Source organism: Neoarius graeffei, chromosome 8 (assembly GCF_027579695.1).
Source record: "Neoarius graeffei isolate fNeoGra1 chromosome 8, fNeoGra1.pri, whole genome shotgun sequence".
NCBI classification, from domain to species: domain Eukaryota; kingdom Metazoa; phylum Chordata; class Actinopteri; order Siluriformes; family Ariidae; genus Neoarius; species Neoarius graeffei.
The window spans coordinates 35,350,817-35,367,210 of NC_083576.1; the positions used below are offsets into that span (position 1 = coordinate 35,350,817).

General features: G+C 44.8%; 1 long non-coding RNA gene across 1 annotated transcript; it reads left to right on the forward strand.

Moving 5' to 3' along the window:
- The first annotated feature begins 5,101 nt into the window (after nt 1-5,101).
- On the forward strand, nt 5,102-15,773 carry LOC132890099 (uncharacterized). Its single transcript, XR_009655154.1, has 3 exons — nt 5,102-5,190; nt 9,384-11,209; nt 15,379-15,773. It is a non-coding gene; the product is annotated as an uncharacterized LOC132890099 (long non-coding RNA).
- The last annotated feature ends 621 nt before the right edge of the window (nt 15,774-16,394 follow it).

Sequence of the window (16,394 nt, forward strand, 5' to 3'; positions counted from 1 at the left end):
AGATAGGTACTTGCTCCAAGAGCTGGCATCCCTGGATGCCATGCACCTGAGTGCAACCTCCAAAGCCTGGTTAGCCCGTTCTGCCTGGCCATTGGTCTGTGGGTGAAAGCCTGAGGAGAGACTACAGGTGGCTCCGATGAGTTTGCAGAAGGCTCTCCAGAACTGTGCAGTGAACTGAGGACCCCGGTCAGAAACTATGTCGGTAGGCAGACCATGTAGGAGGAAAACGTGGTGGACAAGTAGTTCTGTGGTCTCTTTGGCTGAGAGGAGCTTGGGCAGAGGAATGAAATGGATGGTCTTAGAAAAACAGGCAATGACAGTGAGGATGCATGTATTGCCACCTGAGTTGGGGAGTCTGGTGATGAAGTCCAGGGCAATGTGAGACCAAGGTCGATGTGGAGTAGGAAGGGGTTTTAGTAAGCCGGCAGGGGGTCGATTGCCTGTCTTGTTCTGGGAGCATGTGTCGCAGACTGTCACGAACTCCTGGACATCCTCCTTGATGGATTGCCACTAAAAGTGCTGCTGGATGAAAGCCAGGGTTCAGGCGGCTCCCGGATGACAGGCCAGCTTGGAACCGTGACCCCACTGCAGCACCTGAGTTTGCACATGACAGGGAACAAACAGATGGTTACGAGGAATATTCTTGGAGTTACCTTCACCAGGGTCCTGCTCCAGGGCCTTCTGCATGAGCGTCTCAACTTCTAGAAAAGCAGCTCCCACCAGGCAGCATGGAGGAAGGATAGTCTCAGGTGGCTTGGACTCCTCTTGGTAGGAAGAGAACATCCTGGACAAGGTGTCAGGTTTGCCGTTCTTGGAGCCGGGGCGGTAGAAGAGCATGAAGTTGAATCAGGAGAAGAAGAGAGACCAACGGGCTTGACGGGAGTTGAGACGTTTGGCAGACTTGAGGTACTCCAGGTTTTTATGGTCGGTCCAGACTAGGAACGGGAGGTCAGACCCCTCAAGCCAGTGCCTCCACTCCTCCAAGGCTAGTTTCACAGCCAGTAGTTCTCAGTCGCCGATGTTGTAGTTCCGTTCAGCTGCGGATAGCCGGTGGGAGAAGAAGGAGCATGGGTGGACCTTGTTGTCATTGGCCCTCTGGGATAGGATGGCTCCAACCCCTGACTCAGTGGCATCGACCGCCACGATAAACTGCTTGGTAGAATCGTGTATGGTGAGAATGGGAGCTGTGGTAAACCCGCGCTTGAGACTGGAAAAGGCTTTCTCTGCTTCCTCCCCCCACTTGAACTTGGTCTTGGTCGAGGTCAGAGCTGAGAGAGGTCTGGCCACTGTGCTGAAGTTGCAGATGAAATGCCTGTAAAAGTTGGCAAACCCCAGGAAGCACTGGAGCTCTTGTCTTGAAGATGGGGTGAGCCAGTCAGCGACTGCCTCCAGCTTGAGGGGGTCCATCTGGATCTTGGCTGGTGAAATGATGAACCCCAGGAATGAGACAGAGCTTTGGTGGAACTCGCTCTTCTCTGCCTTAACAAACAGCTTATTCTCCAGCAGGCATTGAAGAACCTGCCGGATGTGACCCCGATGTTCCTCCAGGGAGCAAGAGAAAATCAAGATATTGTCCAGGTAAACAAAGACAAAGGTGTTAAGAAAGTCCCTCAAGACATCATTAACCAGCGCCTGGAATACCGCAGGCGCATTAGTCAGGCCGAAAGGGACTACTAGGTACTCATAGTGGCCTGTGATGGTGTTGAAGGCCGTCTTCCACTCGTCCCCTCCCCTGATCCTGACTAGGTGATAGGCATTGTGTAAGTCCAGTTTAGTGAACACCTCAGCTCCCTGGAGTAGTTCAAAGGCTGTAGTCATGAGCGGTAGTGGGTAGCGGTTCTTGACTGTGATGGCGTTGAGACCTCGATAGTCAATGCAGGGGCAGAGTGACTTGTCTTTCTTCTCCACGAAGAAGAATCCCACCCCTGCTGGGGAGGAGGAAGGGCAGATGATCCCAGCTGCCAGAGATTCAGTGATGTATTTCTCCATGGCTTGTCTCTCAGTGGGGGAAAGAGAGTAGAGACGTCCCTTGGGTGGCACCGTCCCTGGCAGGAGGTCGATACCACAGTCATAGGGCCTATGAGGGGGAAGGGCACTGCTTGGGTCTTACTGAAGACAGGCTTGAGGTCCAGATATTCTGGAGGCACATGAGAAAGGTCGAGAAACTCGCTGGCTGAGGGCTGAGGTGGTTTGGCAGGAGGCAGAGTGGAGTTCAGGCAGGAAGGACTCCAGCCTAAGATGGTGTGGTCAGTCCAGTTTAAGTGGGGGTTGTGCTGCATCAACCAGGGTAATCCAAGAATAATGGGAATGTGAGGGTTGTTCATGATGTGAAGTTGTATAGTTTCAGAGTGATTGCCTGAAATCCTTAGGGTAAGCAGAGTGGTGAAGTGAGTGATGGTGGTCAAGCCAGTGCCATTGAGTGTCAGGACGGTAAGAGGGACCTCGAGGGCGAGTAATGGGATTCCGAGATCCTTGGCAGTGGCGGAGCAGATCAGGTTCCTGTCCACCCCTGAGTCGACGAGCGCCTGAAGATGGTGATGCAGGTTGTTGAGAGTGATGATAATGGGGAGCAACGGTTGGTCGGCAGGGGACTGGTTCCGAGCATTGCCCACCAGGGCCCCTCGATTCACTGGTGGGCTCGTCCTTTTAGTGGGCAGGCTCGGCAGATGTGTCCCTGCTGACCACAGTTGAAACAAGCCCCTGTGCTCCGTCAGCGCAGTCGTTCCTCCCCTGACACTCATACCTGATCTACCTGCATGGGTTCGACGGATGAGGTGGGTGGTGGAGAGGGGTTGAAGTTGCAGTGGCTCCTCTCTCTCCTCTGTTGTTGAACCCACACGTCAATACAATTGGCCAGGTCCATCAGGCTGGAAAGGTCTGACGGCAAGGCAAGGCAAGTTTATTTATGTAGCACATTTCATACACAGTGGCAGTTCAATGTGCTTTACAGAAGTAAAAGCAAAACAGTAAGCAATAAAAAATAAAATTACATAAAATAAATGGGGAAGAAAATTAATAAGAATTAAACAATAGTAGAAATAAAATAATAAAATGAAATAAAAGTTCAATTAAAAAAACAGCAGAATAAAATAGAATAAAAGTTAAGTAAAATTTAAAACATGCAGAGACTGTAAAAATAAAGAGTTTAAAACATGTTGAGATGACAATATTAATAATTTAGCAGAAAGCATCTGAAAACAGCTTGGTCTTTAACCTAGATTTGAAGCTGCCAACAGCAGGAGCATTTTTGATGTCCTCTGGCAGTTGGTTCCATAGCTGTACTGCATAGTAGCTAAAAGCTGCTTCACCACACTTTGTTTTAACAACAGGTTTTAACAGTAAATTTTTCTGCTGCGATCTGGTAGATCTGATTGGGTTAGGCCGCTGCAACATATCAGAGAGGTAATTCGGCCCTGTACCATTTAGAGATTTGTACACCAGCAGTTCCCACAAGATGAGTTCATCCTTGATGGCGTCGGATAAGCCATGTAGGAACGCGTCGACCAGGGCACTCTCGTTCCAACTGCATGACGCTGCCAACATCCGGAACTCGATGGCATAATCCAACGTAGATCCGGACCCCTGCCGCAGCTCCATGAGCTCTCTTGCCGCCTCCTGGCCTGACAGAAAGCAGTCAAATGTTCGCCTCATTTCCTCAGAGAATTCCTTGAAGCTGGAACAACAGGGCGCGTCGGCGTCCCAGACCACTGTCCCCCATTCCCTGGCCTTGCCGGTGAGGAGCGTGATGGTATAGGCTACCCGGGAGCATTCTGTGGGGAAAGCCAAAGGTTGAAGCTCCAAGAGCAGCGAACACTGTGACAAAAAAAGGTCTGCAGGTACCTGGTTCTCCACTGTAGGGCTGAGGCGAAGGGAGTCTTGGTTCATGGAGAGCGGCGGTGGCGGGAGGTGAAGAAAGAGATGGCTGGGCAGGGGTAGGCATAGCTTGGGAGTGCTGGAGTTGTGTGGCTAGGAGGTTGAGTGAGTCAGACAGGGTGGCCAGGTTCTGGGTGATCTGCCTGCGTTCCTGTTGGTGGGTCCCGAGGAGGGTTCCTTGCTGCCACATAGCCATTCTCAAATGGTTAAGTTCTGCTGGATCCATGTTGGCCAGAACATACTGTTAAAGGTGGCGAGATGTGGTGAGTTAGGATCCAATAGCAGAACACAAACCAGAAAATCTAATGAATAAAATATGATTTAATTAAAGTCCAAAAACTAGATAGAACTCGATGCCAACAGCGTCGATGGGGATGCCTCCGCCTGGTAGACTACACATCTTATTAAGTTGTGATTTGGGGATGGACATTTGACCTCACAGTAATCTTGACCTGGTGAAATTACTTGTATTAGCCTTGGAGATATTGTGTTCACAAGGTTTTCGGACAGACATTTGACCTCACAGTGACCTTGACCTTAGACCTTTTGATCTCCAAATCTAATCAGTTTATCTTTGTCCCCAAATGCACAAATGGTGAAAGTTTGGTGAAATTCCTTTGATTTGCCTTGGAGATATTGTGTTCACAATGTTCTCGGACAGACATTTGACCTCACAGTAACCTTGACCTTAGACCTTTTGATCTCAAAATGTAATCAGTTTATGTTTATCCCAAAGCGCACAAATGGTGAAAGTTTGGTGAAATTCCTTTCATTAGCCTTTGAGATATCGCATTCACAAGGTTTCTGGAAGGACGCATGCACAGACGCACGCATGCACGGACGGAGGTTTCAGGACGGACGCGCGCACGGACGCATGCACGGACACATGGACGGACAGACGGACAACCCAAAAGCATGATGCCTCCTGCACCTTACAGTGGCGGAGGCATAAAAAAGAGTCAACAAACAAAAATAGCAAAAATAATCCAAGACAACAATGAGGTAGACAAAGACAAAGTGCTAACATGAAAAAACATGAAAAATAGTTCAGACAACAACCATTGTCATGCTTTGTATAACTTTGTATTTAGTTGGGTATTTCTCCACCTGGTGGTTGTTTATGGGTAACACACTCTCTTTCTTAATTTCTACTAGCTGTTTCTTTTCATTGGTTGTTTTAGTCATGTGATGCAGTCAAGTCATAGCCCAGGGAAAACAAAGAGGGAAACCCTGTAGTTGACAAATTACATGTGACCAGAGTGCAGCCACAGCTATCTTACTTTCCATCCCTCATTTGTGTCCAGGAAAGCATCGCTTGTGAGTACATTTGCAATTTACAACTAACTATAACAACATATAAGTGCTATATGGTGTATTTTTAGCGTGTTACATTTGAATACCCAGTTTATATGCAGTATATGCTGAGACTACTAATGTTAACAAGCTATGAGCAAATACAGCTTCTCAGTTTAATAGTCATTTGATTGTTTTCGGTTGCATATATGTAAGCACTTCTCCTGTGTTTGTGTAAACTGGTGAATTTGGTGTACATTATTTGCAAGCCATATACAGCTATTAACACATCACTGGAATGTGACATTTGTAATATTGTAGCTGTTACCTGAATCATTTCATGTTGGGCATATATTATGTTACTTAAATTACATTTAGTAATTATTGTTTTGTATAATTTCAGTTTTACAAAGAAATCTGTTCAAGAGAATGATGACAACAGTAAAGACATTTCAATTTTACTCCAGCCTCTGACTTTCTCTTGGAAGTTTGTTCGCTATCTGTCAATTCGTGTATAGATGCATACACACGTTGAGGACAGAATAACCATAGTGCAAAAAATAAGAAAAAATGACAAAAACGTGAGTACAAAAAACTGTGGCTAAGACGAGGCAAAACAGAGAGCAAAAATCAGGAAGCAAAAAATGGCACAGAGATGATATGAGAAACAGACAAGACATTCTGGCAAAGTCCCCTTCTGAGAATGTCCTATTTATACACAGCAGAGCAGACCAGGAAGTGAATGCCAACAAGATGGAAGTCCCATCCCGGATTGCGCTGAACTGGGAGATAGTAAATCTCTGGAGTGGAAGTCCGGGGCGGATCATGACAGCACTTTACTCTATTTAAAACGGTCTCACCAAGTCCGCCAAGAAATCCTTCCATGACTTGAAGTAGGTTACGATCGACCTGTGCATGGCTACTCATCATGCCAGATACATTCCATCCCACGTGATGCAGGTCTTTCTCCAGACGTTCCTCTTTGGATAGCGCTGTGTTGATTCCCAGATGGTGCAGGCTGTCAGCCACTTCCCATGCAGAGTTGAAGATTAAAGTTTCTCCATTCATGAAGACCTTCAGCATTGTGGAGTATGGACTCTGGAATTTGATCTGCTTGGCTTTCAGTTGTTGCTTGATGTCTGCGTACTCCCTTCTTTTCCTCTGTAACGAGGGTGAATAGTCGTGATTCATCGTGATTAGCTCTCCTTTGTATGTCAAATTCTTCTCCTGCCATGCCTTCTGAAGTATGAACTGCTTGGTCTTGAAACTGTTAAATTTTAGCACAAAAGACCTAGGGCTTGCAGCTGGATCAGTGGGCTTTCGCTGTAGGGACCTATGTGCACATTCTAATCTTAACTCAAACTCATCTCATCTCATCTTCATCCGCTTATCCAAAGCCGGGTCGCAGAGGCAGTAGTCTGAGCATGGAAGCCCAAACTTCCCTCTTCCCAAACACCTCGGCCAGCTCCTCAGGAAGAACACCGAGGCGTTCCCAGGCCAGCCAAGAGACTTAGGTGGTGTTTACATTAGACCGTATCAGCGGATCATCAGATTAACGTTTTTAAAACGATTCGCGTACACACAGCAACGCCAATACACGATTCGTGTGCACACAGCAATGCCAATACATGGATACGCTAATCACATGACTAATTAGACGGCACATCACATGATCCCAGTGCATATCGGGCATGCGCAAGTCACTCACCACTTGCAAGTGGAAGGATGGCAAGCGAACACCTTCTCCATCAGATAAACACACCTGGCTGTGATGTTCATGTTCTCACTGAGTTTAAGCACCTGAAGGAGGTTGAAATGTGTAAATAAACGTCAGTGCGGCTCAGCGCTTCCTCCTGCGCTCCAAATCACTCCGCCCTGAACAGCGAGTGCCCTCTGGAGGGTGCGCACTCCGGCCCTGAGCAGCTCACAGAGCGCGCGAGTGAAGCGCACGAGCAGTGATTTGGGACTGAGCCGCTGTGTGTGAGATCCCAACGCCAGCGAATCAGGAAGGTGGATGTCACAGTGATGTTGTCCAATGACGACGTCAGCTAGAGCTCAGCACTGCATTTCCTCGTATCCTCAATGTTTACACAGCACCGGATCAGACACGAACTGGGTTGAATACGTGGGCCCTGGCGGATTCCCGTTTCCCGGCGTTTTAATGTGAACGGACAGTGCATCCGCAACGAAAATGAGACAGATACGGTCTAATGTAAACACCACCATAGTCCCTTCAGCATGTCCTGGGTCTTCCCCAGGGCCTCCTCCCGGGGGGACATGCCTGGAACACCTCCCCAGGGAGGCATCCAGGAGGCATCCGAAAGAGATGCCCAAGTCACCTTAGCTGATTCCGCTCGATGTGGAGGAGCAGCGGCTCTACTCCAAGCTCCTCCCGAGTGATTGTGCTTCTCACCCTATCTCTAAGGGATCGCCCAGCCACCCTGCAAAGGAAACTCATTTCAGCCGCTTGTATCCGTGATCTTGTTCTTTCGGTCATTACCCAAAGCTCATGACCATAGTTTCATGACCAAGTTTCTAACTCAAACTCGGCTGGCAATTTCAGGAGTTTATGGAAAAATTCTTCGATCCACTTAACTATATCACCTTCAGAACCTTCTTTAATCCCGTAAATTCTCAGATTGTCCCGTCGTTGCGCATTTTCCAAGGCCTTGCACCTTGCACCTAGCCTCCCTCGCAAGAGAAAGGAGACCAGCTGTGCATGTCGGTTGTGCCTGTCTTCCAGAGTACTCACATGATCTTCTGCCTCTGAAACTCGGCCCCCTAGCCCTCAAACAGTCTGGTCTAAACTCGTCATTTGTTCGGAGAGCTTGTCAAGTGTTTCGTTAACCTCTTGTCGAAATTTTCGAAGTTCAGTGATAATGGTGACGTTAATGTCACTATCGGGAGTCTGTTCGCTGGGTGGAACATTGTTAGCATCAGTCGAGGCTAATTCCACTGGAGGAGCTCTGTTGTCATCTTCGAAATACTTGGACTTTTCTTCCTCCTGTGGTTTCGCCTGTCTTCCTCTGTGTTGATTATGGGTCATGGCGGTATTACAAACTAATTTAGTGAACCATAGGGGACAATGGTTTAATTTAAGTATGTAAAAATGGTCAAAAGACAAGGAGTCACTCTCTCAAGCAGCCATCTGGTTTGTGACATCACACACTCCCCTTTATAGACCCCTTGCACTGATGTCACCCGAAACTGGAAGTAAACAAGCCCTGCGCCATATTGGAAGACCAACAAACTCGTGATTAGGGGGAAATAACGGCAGCGGTATGTGAACCCACGAGAATAAAGTGGAGTGGCAAACGACTTAAACAAATCTGAGCTGTTTTATTTATGATTTATTGGCCCAACAGTAGACTTGAAAGAAACCTGTGTGAGACTTGGCAAAAAACTGTGGATATAATGGATAAGTCTGTGCATGATCTGTGGACATGGCAGATTATTTCAAAACCCTGAAGCCTGCTGAAAGGAAGCGATATGTTGAGAAACTGACTCTGATTGATGGTTTTGTCCCTTGGCTGCGTTTATTACAGCCAGCCACTGACACATTTAGTGTGTCTAATGACTAGGGTGTTTTCGTTAGAATTTCATGCACTTGGTTCATCAAACAACCTACAATGGTAAACTTTTGTGCTGTGTTAGGGTGTTCTAACAAAGCTGATGGGAAAGGTGAAAAGAAGTCTTTCTACAGAATACCAGCTGTGATTGAGACACAAGGGGAGCAAAGCAAGGAGCTTTCTGCCAGGAGACAGAGAGAGTATTTAGCTGCTTTATGCAGAGCAGATCTGAATACTTCAAATCTACAACAGTACAGAATATGTTCAGACCATTTTGTTACTGGTAAGTCACTAGGCTAGAGTGTTGTAGAACATTTTTTTAAATGTTTACTGAATAAAAACATCCTTAAATTTTATCACATTTATGTTATATATTTCATTTCTTTCTTTTGTTTTAATTTTCCTCCCTCCAACCCTCTTTGGATTTTAAATATAGTTTTCCCCATGTCCAAATAATTCAAAGATATATAAATAAAAACAGATAAGTAGTAAATTAAAAATAAATTTCATTTAATCTGCACTGAGTACGTATGTATGTATGTACTTGAGGTCTTCCAATATGGCGCCCTAACAAAATCTCGCGGTACGGTGACGTCACGCGGTAGCCCTCTGTACTCCCCTGACTTCTCTCTCCCTTTTGTTTTGCAGACTGACATGTCAGACAGAGGGCTGGAGGCCATTTTGTCCCTAACAGTGGAAGGAGAGGAGTGCCCCTTGCTGTGCATCAGCCGCGAGTTCTCCATGTGGGAGATGAAGTACAGCACCATTAAGAAGGAGTGCTTGGCCATCAAATGGGCGGTCCTTACCCTCCATCATTACCTGCTCAGATCGCGCCCCACTCCAGTGGCTCCACCACATGAAGGATGCCCAGATCACCTGTTGGTATCTGGCTCTGCAACCTTTTAAGTTTGAGGTGGTCCACAGGCCAGGGGCACAGATGGTGGTGGAAGACTACCTCTCCTGGTGGGGGGAGTCAGCTGCAGGTCGGATGGCTCCCTGGCCTGAGTCAGATGGTGGAAGTATGTGGCGGTGGGGCCGTGGTCAAGGGCCAGTTTGTGAATGGAGAGTGAAGCCAGGGAAGGCGAATAGCAAAGTGGAAGCACTTGTGGTGAATTAATGTGCTGTGTTTGTGTGCAGTGACAAGCAGAAGATATAAAAGAGAGAGAGGAGCAGAAAGTGGTTGGTCTGCCCCTGGCTGAAATCATGCCCGTGCATCAGCATGCAACATTTTAAAGTCCATGGAAAAGTTTGTTTTGGTTGAGTTGTAGTTAAATAAAACCAAAAAAGTAAACCTGATCCTGCCTGCCTGTTCTTCATCATCCACCACTATCAGGGAAACATTACAACCACATAACCAAAACCATCAAGGACGTCATCCTGAACTACTACGGGAACTTCAGGCTTAGTCACTTCTGGGAGCTCAACATCTGACTGGCACTGGCTTGAGAAAGGGATCATAACTGGCTGTACACTCTCAGTTATTCTCTTCATTCTTGCCATGAATATGGTGGTCAAGGCAGCTGAGACAGAGCGCAGAGGCCCCATGTCCAAGTCTGGTATCCAGCAGCCCCCCCATCAGAGCCTATACAGATGACCTGACAGTCACCACTACATCAGTGCCTGGCAGCAGATCCTTCAGGGCCTGGTAAAGCTCAGCTCCTGGGCAAGAATGAGCATTAAACCAATGAAATCCAGGTCTATGGTCCTGAAGAGAGGAGAAGTGGTGACCTTTGTGGATGGCATTTCTATACCATCTATCATTAAATCACATTACAGGCATTTAGCAGACATTCATCCAGAGCGACATACAACACACCCAGAGCAGCCTGGAGAGGAGTCGGTGGTTAGGTGCCTTGCTCAAGGGCACTTCAGCCATTTCTGCTGGTCCAGGGACTCAAACCAGTGACCTTTTGGTCCCAAAGCTGCTTCTCTAACCATTAGGTCATGGCCTCCCCCATCACTGAGAAACCAGTCATGAGCCAATACAAGATCTTTAAATGTAGCCTTAGGGACACAGAATCTATCCAGTCAACCATCAAGAAGCTTGGCTGTCCACAATAGACAAGTCTGGTTTAACTAGCAGGTTCAAGGCATGGATATACCAACACGGCATCTTGCCCCAATTCCTCTGATTCTGTTGGTGTATGAGAGGACAATGTCTATAGTCGAGACCCTGGAGAGAAAGATCAGCTGTTACATCTGCAGAGCACTGAAGATGATTTAAGGGCCAAAACAGGCACAGGGAAGGCACACTCAGAGCCTCTACTGTCCCTGGGCACATCAGTGTCAGTAATACAGGGGTCTGTTTAAAAAAAAAAACAACACCAAAGTGAAAGTGCTGTCAGCTGGCAAGTGACTGAAGGGCTCCATGTTTCGGGTGGCACGGCATGTTGAGCTCCTGTGGCTAATGCAGTGGCATTTTTAGGCCCCATCACACAGGGCTATATCCCCTGGGTATTTTTGCCCTCAAAAAAGTAAGCAATTAATAGAAAACAACTTACTTGGATGTTATCTGGGATATTGAATATTATACATATATAATCCACCCATTATCTGTAGCCGCTTATCCTGTGTAGGGTCGCAGGCAAGCTGGAGCCTATCACAGCTGACTATGGGTGAGAGGCAGGGTACACCCTGGACAAGTTGCCAGGTCATCACAGGGTTGACACATAAAGACAAATAACCATTCACACCTACAGTCAATTTTAGAGCCACCAATCACCCTAACCTGCATGTATTTGGGGGAAACCAGAGCACCTGGAGGAAACCCATACAGACATGGGGAGAACATTCAAACTCCACACAGAAAGGCCCTCGTCGGCCACTGGGGTCGAACCCAGGACCTTCTTGCTGTGAGGCGACAGTGCTAACCACTACACCACTGTGCCGCATGTGCATATATATATATATATATATATATATATATATATATATATATATATATATATATATATATATATATAAAAAAAAAAAAAATCTATCTCACAGGCGATTGCTCTAAGACAACGAGGGAGGCTCAGCCTCCTCTAAAAATGACGAACATCGTGTAGGATGAATTGCGCTAGGCTTATGTTATAGCCGACCTTATAACATTGCTATTTCAGATACAGAATCATAGAAATATATGTACTCAACCCAACTACAGTGCGAAATCATTCCGTTATAACTTTCCCCAGTTTGCCTAATGTGCGCGTGAGTTTTTCCCCCTCATGACAGTGCAATGCAGCCCAGCCTCAGTGGATTGGGAGCTATGTGCTTGTCAATCTCAAAATGCAAGACGGTTATTGGACAAATACTGCGAAAATGCCCGCCCACGGACTCCCAGCCTCACATGGGAGGGACATGGCAGTTTCCGCGAGGAGACTGGTGATTGGTGAAAGCGGCCGGATATTTTCTTTGATTGACAGCTCGTTTCAACTATAGACAGGCAGCGGTACAGTGTTGCCAGATTGGGCGGTTTTAAGTGCATTTTGGCGGGTTTTGAACATATTTTGGGCTGGATAACGTCAGCAGTATCTGGCAACATCAGTTCAGTCCCATGTGGATTCGCAAGTGCTGTGGTGTATTGTAAGAGATCAGCTTACATTTCGATTTCATTCATTACATACGGTTTCTACCAGCTTTTTTAGTTTGTATATATTTTCATTGTAAATAAAGTGTAAATATAGTGTTGTCAAGTTTGCTATCTTAGTTCCAGAAATTTCGTTTATTTGAGTGACTGAACTTGAACTTGAGGGGGCTAGTCAGCTAGCAAGAAAGCTGCGCACGGATGCCAAGCATTGCTGATTTAATTTTGGTGAAGCCATTTGCCAGTCTTCCTTTCAAGGAAAAAATTAAAATTAAAGAGCAGGGTAGACCAACGCCTCAAATTGACTTGGTGAAAAAGGTAGGGAATAATACTCGTTCCTTTCAGCTCTCCTGGTACGAGAAAGTGAATTGGCTAACAGCAAGTGACCCACATCAATAACAGTAAATAGGCTACTTTAGTAATATGTCATGGATGGACCAAAAATATAGAATCTATTTAAAATGTTTATGCTGAGTATATTATATTGCAATATATGTTTTTCTGGATATGAATTAAACACCGCTACAATTTGGAAAACATTTTTAAACAAAAACACAGCTGAGGTCAATTTTTAAACAACATGCCACAATTTTAAAATATAAAATGTTAAAATATAAAAAAAAAAACAACACCACCATCATGTATATTGGACAGTAGGCTAATGGGCCAAAAGAACCTGTTATTTCACAGTTTGTGACCCTGCCAACAATCAGCCAGATCAGAGGCAAGAGTATGGGCAAAATTGATGTTTTTTCTTTTAAAATCTGGAAATATCGTAACCGACCAGCCTCCCCTGTTTGAAAGACTACCAGCTGCCACTGATATATATATTTGGGTTTTTATGGTCTTAAAGGAGAGATATGTGAGTGAGAAATGATATAATGTATTCATCTGATAAATTTTGCTAGTGATATTTAAATCAGTTTGCACATGCCTCACTTTCCTGAAACATTGAGTATTGATGATAATTTAATAATAAGGAGACAGAAATTTAGTTAAACTACATACATTTAAAAAGAGCAGTGCAAAAATCAGTCATAAAGATGACATAACCTTTAAGTGTGTGTGGGTGATCTTTCTTGTAAAGTTAGATATAAGCTTGCCAACATATCGATGCCAATCTCCCTTCAAAAAATACAAGCCCCAGGAAAATCTGACTTAGCCCCTGGTCTTTTCAATAGCTAGAATAGAAACACCCATGGGTTAACTAAAGTATGATGAAAAACAGTGTCATTCTGTGTTCGGTTCATAAATCGATGGAAAATTCAGATTCCTTCACTGTTGGTTGTTCCAAGATTCTTCTCGACTCTGTTCAATTGTAAATCAAGTCCTCTGTTGAAGTAAAGAGTAAAGGAGTCCTAATACCTCTTTTGAATAATTCCATACAAAAATAATCTTAAGTAAGCTCAAACTAAAGAGATTTATTTTAGCTTGATGGTGCAAAGGGTGCCCCAAATGAAGTCTTTCTTATTTGAGGCTTGAGTGGAACCCAAATTTTATATGTAATGGAGAGGCCTGTATCTGTACAAATATTTGAATTGTGCCAGTTTGGTTAGTATAAACCTGCATTAAATCCACTTTGATAAGTCAGTAACTAAGAAAAAATACAAACTAAGAAAAAATGTAAGAATACTTATTGGACTTAATTTTTCAAGGAAAAAATATAGAATATATTTTGGAACCCAGGGGGAACCCTGGTTACCAACATATTCTCACTGCCCTGGAAAGGGTACACTGAAGTACATCCTAAGGTGCTACCACTGGCAATATGAGCAGAATTCAGTGACTGAGGCCATATCCAGAGCAGTGAGCAACAACAAGCACACCCATAGTCAGAGGAAAAGCTCCTTTGTGAGAGCTGGAGAGAAGCCATAACCACGGCCTATAACATGAGCCAGCCTGCTCTCATCAGCATCAGACTGGTAGCTGCAAGTTGATCTTGGCAGGCAGCTTAAGTTCCTAGACCATGTGACACCAACCTCCTTGAGGCCAGACATGGTGTTAGCATTGGTTTCTTCTAAGCAGTTCCTCTGAGTTGAGTTGACAATCCCTGGAAGGACTGCATGGAAGAGGCCAATGAGTGCAAGCAGCTCAAGTACCATGAGCTGGTAGAGCAGTGCCAAAGGAGTGGCTGGAAAGCTCACTGTGAGCCCATAGAAGTGGGATGTCGAGGCTTTGTTGCCTGCTCCCTATGCAAGACCTACACCCTGTTCAGCATCACAGGAGCTGCAAACAGGAGAGCCATCAAATCCACCAAAGAGGCTGCAGAGAGGACCTCTAGGTGGATCTGGATAAAAAGGTCCGAAACATGAGTCAATGCTGCTGGGACACAAGCTGGGGTCTGATCATCCCTGGCTGGGTCATCTGAGTGAGGGTGTCTGATGTTGAATGACCCAAAACACCTGATCTCAGGAAACATCACTGATGTGTCCCAGCATATCTACAGATGTATCTATACACCACTAGTGAATGTTTTTTGTTGAAATTATATCATTTTAAATACTCAAAATAATAATAATAATAATAATAACTGAAACTCGAACCAAGGAATAGGAATCAGAGAATAAAGAAATGTTTATTCTTACATGAAGTGAAAAGCAGGACAGTGAACCTAGTAATGGAATCTAATGTCAAAAATTAAATCTTACATCATGGCAAAAGGTCAAAATCTTTATTAGCCTAATCCGTTACCTGTTAACGTTCACTAAATATATTAACTTAATGGGGCAGAATCCACTACTACCAGTGGTGGCTGGTACCAAAAAAGGGGGGGGGGGGGGCCTTTATTGGCTCTCTTTTATTTTTCTTCCAGTGTATGCCATATGAAAGGATGTTTCTGTAAATAAATAACAGAATTTTTTTCTCCATGGGTCCACTTGTTTGGCCAGCACCCCAGTGGGCATAAGTATACAGGAAGTGTAGGTGTTCACATCAAATTTAAATAAATACAGTTTATAAATGGGTTAAAATAATTAGATGGATACAGGGTGAAGTAGGATAAGTAAACAATTTTGACTTAATAAATACTTTTTCTTCATTAATTTATGTTCAATATCAATTTGTCTTTCTCATCAGGATCATTGGAAATGGGGTGGCACCCCAGCGCCCCATAGTAACCAGCCGCCACTGATGACTACTGTGTTGCTGCTGTCATGCCTTCACCTGCTGGAGCTCGTGCGCCTTTGGGACAATTGATCATTGCACACACATGTTACTAATTTGAAATGTAATCAGCATGCGCATAAAAAGAGACACACAAACACACACACTGCGCAAAGTATTGAGGTCACAGTGACCCTTACCAAGCCGTATGTTCATCTTGTCATACTGGCTCTCGGCTTCAATTCTGTTTTGGACTTCACCTTTTGTCTGTGCCTCACTCAACCCTTGCCTGTCTACTGTTACCTATTTTGCCGACTGATTTTGATTGTTTGACTGCATGGTTTTTAATAAAAACTTTTCTGCATTTCCATCTGCCTCCACCATCATTCCTGACAGCTGCTAACTTCCTGGAACTATTGAGAGGCTCCACGGTCCGCCATCACTGTGAAAATGTCAAATATAATTCACAACACCATTACTTAAAAAATAATTAAAAAAAATGCTCATTGGCTGCACCAAAAATGTCGCCATGAATCAGAAAGGAACTTACCCAGTTTATATAGAAATCACTGGCTTGCAGAGCACCAAAATCCCCCAAACTACTTGAAATTCAACAGGGTGTCATTTGAGCTGTAATACTGCCATCTAGGGGGCACTTAGGCAAACACACCTTATTAAATGAATACATTAAGTATGATACTGTACACAAGCTACAGTTTTTCTCAAGAAGTCACCAGGTCCACACAAAACTGCATTTGTTAATGTCACAGTCAATAAAAATTATTACTTCAGCCCAATTCAATCAATATTATTTCTTACCCTCAGATCAGACAAGGTAGGATAAGTGGGGTATTGTTTTCTCTCTTGTAATGATTGCAGGTTTTCTCCTCAGAAACTAATGAAATAGTAGAGCGGAGGCTACAGTTATCGACACCTTTTCAGATTTACCAATAAAAAACAATTTTACAAAGGTGAGTTTCAGTTACAAC